Source organism: Berghia stephanieae, chromosome 7, assembly GCF_034508935.2.
Source record: "Berghia stephanieae isolate SIO BIC M18660-M18661 chromosome 7, UCSD_Bste_1.3, whole genome shotgun sequence".
Lineage (NCBI taxonomy): Eukaryota > Metazoa > Mollusca > Gastropoda > Nudibranchia > Aeolidiidae > Berghia > Berghia stephanieae.
The window spans coordinates 17,461,105-17,467,564 of record NC_088366.1 but is presented as its reverse complement, the minus strand read 5'-3'; the positions used below and the strand labels follow the sequence as shown (position 1 = coordinate 17,467,564).

Here is a 6,460-nt window from a genome sequence, read left to right as displayed (position 1 = left end):
GAAATTCATCAAAATAAAGACCAAGGCTTTTTACAATTGAAGATCTGGAAATGACAAATTAACAAATCAAAAGTTCTTCCGTTAGAATGGTCTTTCCTTGTTTTCTAATAACGATAATTTGAGTTTTATCATCATTGAATTTTAGCTTTTCTTTTGGGTCATCCAGATGTTGATGTGAGTGACGCAGTTAAAGATGTTTGTCTTGTTTGAAATTAAGTTGGAAAAAGAAATTAGGAAATATAGCGGTGTATCATTGGTGTAAAGATGGTGACTGATGCTGTAGGATTGAATTATGCTAGTAAGAGGTGTGGTGTAGACAGTGAACTGAAATGGACCCAAAACTGACCCCTGCGGCACGCCAAAATTAAATGTGATGGTTGTCGAAGATGTTCTATTTACGCACACTCTGGGCATTCGATTCTTCAAGTACTAGAAAACCAATTGAGTGCTGTGCCGGTGACTCCAAAAGAATCCTCAATTCGGTCTAAGAGTTTCTTGTGGTCGACCGTATCGAATGCCGCACTTAAATCTAAGAGGAGTAGTGCAATATATTTTTACTTGTGACCAACGCCTAAATCTGGTACGCATTGTGAGGCTATGTGGTCTAGTGGTATGGCACTGGTATGGCACACTTTTGATTGGGCAATCCTGCGTTCGAGTTCAGCTCTGAGCGTAGTTGAGTCCTTGGAAAAGACTCTTTAATTACATTCTCTCACCATGTTACTCAGGAGTAAACAGCGTTGTCTCTGTCGAAAGAAATAGTAATATCGCCTTATAGGCAGTCGTGTCTCGTTGTACATATTACGTCTTGATGTTGCAAGGGACCCTTTGTAAAACGCGCTGAGCACATTTAGTGGATATTGCTCTACATAAATGCGTTCGTAAGTTAAACTGTTTGTGGTAGCTGAGCTTTGTTTTTTTAAGTCAGAGATGTTCCACGTTAAATTTTATGGGTTTTTTTTTCATTAATCTGCTTTATTAAATTTTCTTTCAATGTTCTTTACAGTCCAAATTTTATAGCAGTTTAGTATTTACAGCAAACGACATTTGTTAGACGCCCTTTTTTTACAAGGAATAAAATATATTGCAATAATATGTCATCTTCTTGGAAACCTTGCACTATTCATCATAATTTGAGTCCAGTGATTTTTTTTTTAATTGAGCTTTTATATAGAGCAATATTCACTAAACGTGCTCAAAGCTCTTTACAAGGGGTTCTGGACAACAGCAACATGCAACATGTAAGACGGGACATAACGCCTGTTAAGCGATATTACAATTTTTTTTTCTGACAGAGACAACGTTGTAAACGGCCAGGTACTCATTTTACACCTGAGTACGGTGAGAGAATGTGAGTAAAGAGCCTTTTCCAAGGACTCAACTATGCGCCGAGCGAGGCTCGAACCCAGGACCTTCCGATCCGAGTTACATACCACAAGACCACAAAGCCTATTGCAATCGTTGTCACCCATCATGCCATTAATCACGCTCGCTTTACTTGTTTGCTTTTTTTTCCAGACTAAAAGACACCATACCACTAATTCATCGGCTCTACTACTCACAACAATGATAACGCTCTTGCTTTGAAAGTCAATAAATAAATATTACTTTGTACACCAGAGACGACGGCGATGTGACGCAGGTATCGAGGTGGGCAATAAGTAGAAAGTGGTTTAGAGATGACACGGTTGTTAAACTTGTCCTCAGTGCCATCGCTTCCAGTCGTTTGCGAGTCGCTTTGTCATCGATAACAGGCGGGAACGGCAGTGAGTAGAATTTTACTGTTCGGAGTTGTTCAAATAACGCACGCACAACGATTAGTAGTAGATGGGATATTATGTACGTGCGCGCATGTGTGTGTATGTTTGTGTGTGTGTGCGCGCGCGCGTGCGGGAGCGCCATGAGCAAGGGAAACTGTGAATGAGAAGATAACGGGCGTGGCATTTCCTGTACCAAGAGGCATCATAATAATTTCATTTATTGAAGGAGGAAGAAAGACTCCCGACATAAGAAATAATGAACTCAATGCATATAACGCATGGAATGGCGTCGATTTCTTTCCTGTTTATAAAATTTCATAATAAAATTTAATGAGACGAGTTTGAGTTTTGAATTGTATTGTTATATCATTGAATGTTATATTTCTGGAAAAGGATTACATTTTTCTTGTGTATCATTCAAGGAGTGAGTAATTTGGAGAGGAAGAGTTAATTTTACAACGAGCGTTGTTTTTCCCTCCCCCTTTTCTTCTCTGTTTGGATAGATCTAGCCCATGTGACCGTATAGTGTTGTTTGTGCAAGACACAATTATTATGCTGGATGTCCAAAACTGTTTGGATGATGACAAGGCAATTAGTTAACTTAATGAACAAGTATAATTGATCGAAAGGTGAGAAAATGATAGATGGTAACTGGTGCTGTTGTCGATGTTGTTGTTGCTATTGTTATTGTTGTTATTGTTTTGTGGTCGTTGTTGACATACTACGTTTGACATTCGTGTTCCGTTGTTCCTATAACTATCTATGGTTGTTGATTGATATGAAGTTTTCAGTCGTTTTCAAACTGCTGCTTTTATTGATGGCATTCGTGTTCGTGTTGCTGGGGCTGCTTTATAACAAATCTTCTTCTTCTTCTTCTTTTTCTTCTTCTTCTTCTTCTTCTTCTTCTTCTTCTTCTTCTTCTTCTTCTTCTTCTTCTTCTTCTTCTTCTTCTTCTTCTTCTTCTTCTTCTTCTTCTTCTTCTTTACTACTACTACTACTACTACTACTACTACTACTACTACTACTACTACTACTACTACTACTACTACTACTACTACTACTACTATACTACTGCTACCACTACTACTACTACTACTACTACCACCACTACTACTACTACTACTACTACTACTACTACTACTACTACTACTACTACTACTACTACTATTATCATTATTATTATTATTATAATTATTATTATAACTACTTACTAGTATTCCTGCTAATTCTACTACTTCTACCACTAGACCACATAGCGGCGCTACTACTACTATTTTTTATTTTTTTTAAAATTAAAGTAAAGTACACAATCAGTGACAAAAAATAAATAAATGAGATTTATATAGCGGAATATCCACTAAATGTGATCAAAGCGCTTTACAAGGGGTATCTGGTCAACAGCAACATTTAACATGTAGGACGAGACATGTCGCCTGTTAGGAGATATTACAATTTTTCGGACAAAGACAGCGCTGTTAACGGCCAGTACGGTGTCATACCACTAGACCACATAGCCGCACTACTACTACTACTACTACTACTACTACTACTCCTACTACTACTACTACTACTACTACTACTACTACTACTACTACTACTACTACTACTACTACTACTACTACTACTACTACTACTATTACTACTACTACTACAACTACTACTACTATTACTACCTACGAGTGGTAGTAGTAGTAGTAGTAGTAGTAGTAGTAGTAGTAGTAGTAGTAGTAGTAGTAGTAGTAGTAGTATTAGTAGTAGTAGTAGTAGGAGTAGTAGTAGTAGTAGTAGTAGTAGTAGTGCGGCTATGTGGTCTAGTGGTATGACACCGTACTCAGGTGTAAAATGAGTACCTGGCCGTTAGCAGCGTTGTCTCTATCAGAAAATATTGTAATATCGCTAGCAGACGTCATGTCTCGTTCTACATATTACGTTTTGCTGTTGGTGAGGGCCCCCTTGTAAAGCGCTTTGAGCACGTTTAGTGGATATTTCTCTATATAAACGATCACTTTATTTCACTACTAATAGTACTACTACTACTACTACTACTACTACTACTACTACTACTACTACTACTACTACTACTACTACTACTACTACTACTACTACTACTACTACTACTACTACTACTACTACTACTACTACTACTATTACTACTACTGCTACTACAACTGCTTCAACGACTACTACTGCTACTACTACTACTACGACTACTAGTACTACTACTACTACTACTACTACTACTACTACTACTACTACTACGATTACTACTACTACTACTACTACTACTACTACTACTACTACTACTACTACTACTACTACTACAGCTGCTTCAACTACTACTACTGCTACTACTACTACAACTACTAGTACTACTTCTACTACTACTACTACTACTACTACTACTACTACTACTACCACTACTCCTACTACTACTACTATTACTACTACTACTCAACTACTACTACTACTATTACTTCTATTACTACCACAACTACTACTGCAACAGCAACAACTACTACTACTACTACTTATACTACTACTACTACTACAACTACTACTACTACTACTACTACTACTACTACCACTACTACAACTACAAAAACAACAACAACAACAACAACAACTACTACTACTACTACTACTACTACTACTACTACTACTACTACTACTACTACTACTACTACTACTACTACTACTACGACTACGACGACGACCACTACTACTCCACTACTATTATTACTCCACTTAAAATAGTACTAAAATCCACAAGGCCCATACAACCAGAATTTATTCCAATTTCTATAACTTCCAACGGAGAATAATTGCTCAATACCCTTTTGGTAAGACGCTTAGTAATGGCAAAATACTTTACACCACATCCAATACACCATATTTATGCTGAATGCACATTCATACGGTCACACACACGAAGACGCAAATATAGAAAGTTTCAAAGTTTCAAAGTTTATTCAATCTTAGGCTTTCGCCAATAAATCAACAATTTGATGCCAACATACATGAACGTGGAAAAAAAAAAAAGGTAAATGGAACCAAAAAATAAACTGATACACCACACAAAAATACAACAATCGTAATAACATCAATACGTTCAATAATGATAATAATAATAATAATAATAATAATAATAATAATAATAATAATAATAATAATAATAATATAGACAAATAAACACATAAACACACACACACACATGCACACACACACACACACACACACACATATATATATATATATATATATATATATATATATATCCTTTCCTACTGTTTTAAAATTCATGCAAAAATATTTTTTTATTAAGATAAATTGATTCAGAGGTTCATATAAATTTTTGCAGCTCTGCATTGGGGGGCAGCTGAGAAAAAAAAGAAAAACACGCGCCATTTATTAAAAATCTGACTATAACTACATGCAACCCATGTAATAAAATATCCCCGCGGAATTACGCAATTTCAAACTAAAAATTATGAAAATTATGGGACAAAAAATGTCAGAATTTGCTAGAAATTATGCTGATTTGGAACTAGGCACAAAGTTGGGAAAACAAAATGACAATAAAAAATTTCTGTCAATGAAATTTTTATAATAAAGAAGTAAAAAATTCGGATATTACCTTTTATTTAACTTAAATAAAATGTCATATCTAATTTTTTTAAAAATAGAATCAAAGAATTTGTAAAAAATTGCAAAATGTGCAGATTTTGCGGTTGCAATGCAAATCATAAAAATTTTCCCTAATTTTGCGGCCGCAAGCTATGCACAAAACCCCGGAGACAGGTTATTTCTGTGTTGTTGAAATGACATTTTGCAAAATAGGCACTTAATATTCTATAAATGTGTATCTCTTGTTGTTTCCATTGTTTGACTGAGATGGGTGTTAGACAGGAAAATCTGCCTATCAAATAGAAAATAAAATTAACTGAATATTGAATTAAAAAGAAAAAAAAAAAAACTCTATCACTTTTTGACATGAAATGTTTTATGAAATATATTGCATTGATAAAAACAAAGCCTTGGTATGGCACTGCCTTGGTTTTTAAGAACTTGACTCAGTTGGTATAGAAGCTGAATATCCGTTCTTCTCATGCCAACTAGTGGCCTCTGTCCAATCAGATTAAAACAATTTTTAAATGAGCTTTTATAAAGAGCAATATCCACTAAATGTGCTCAAAACGCTTTACAAGGGGTTCCTGACCAACAGCAACACGAAACATGACGCCTGTTAGGCGATATTACATTTTTTTCTGACAGAGTCAACGGTCAGGTACTCATTTTACACCTGAGTACGGTGAGAGAATGTGGGCAAAGTGCCATTTCCAAAGACAACTATGCGCCGAGCGAGGCTCGAACCCAGATTTCATTTCCTGCTGTAATTCTTTCAAATTTGGAAAAGGTTGTCTCCAGTTCTCATAAACATTTGTCAAAAGGGCATTTCAGAGGTGATATTCCAGGGGTCTAGAGCCGTTGCCTTTGGCGGGCAATTTTCATTGTCAATGAAACGTCTTGGCAAGTCCTAGAGTTGTGCAAAGGAACTCAATCTTGAACAAAAAAAGAAATCATCAGATAAAGGTTTTAGCAAGCGGTCAACACATTTTTTTCCCCTGTAAATGTTCTGTGTAAAAACGAAGAGGTCATTTTCATTTTGTCAGATCGACGAAAAGGATAAGGGCTCTGTGAAT

The 6,460-nt window shown here is 35.9% G+C and overlaps 1 protein-coding gene across 1 annotated transcript in view; it reads left to right on the top strand.

The window, feature by feature from the left end:
• The first annotated feature begins 1,975 nt into the window (after positions 1–1,975).
• The window catches only part of LOC144976815 (uncharacterized), a 132,919-nt gene continuing 128,434 nt past the window's right edge, over positions 1,976–6,460 (top strand). The window contains exon 1 of the mRNA XM_078921295.1: positions 1,976–2,389. The gene's annotated coding sequence lies outside the window, so the exon portion shown is untranslated. The remainder of the gene's footprint in view (positions 2,390–6,460) is intronic.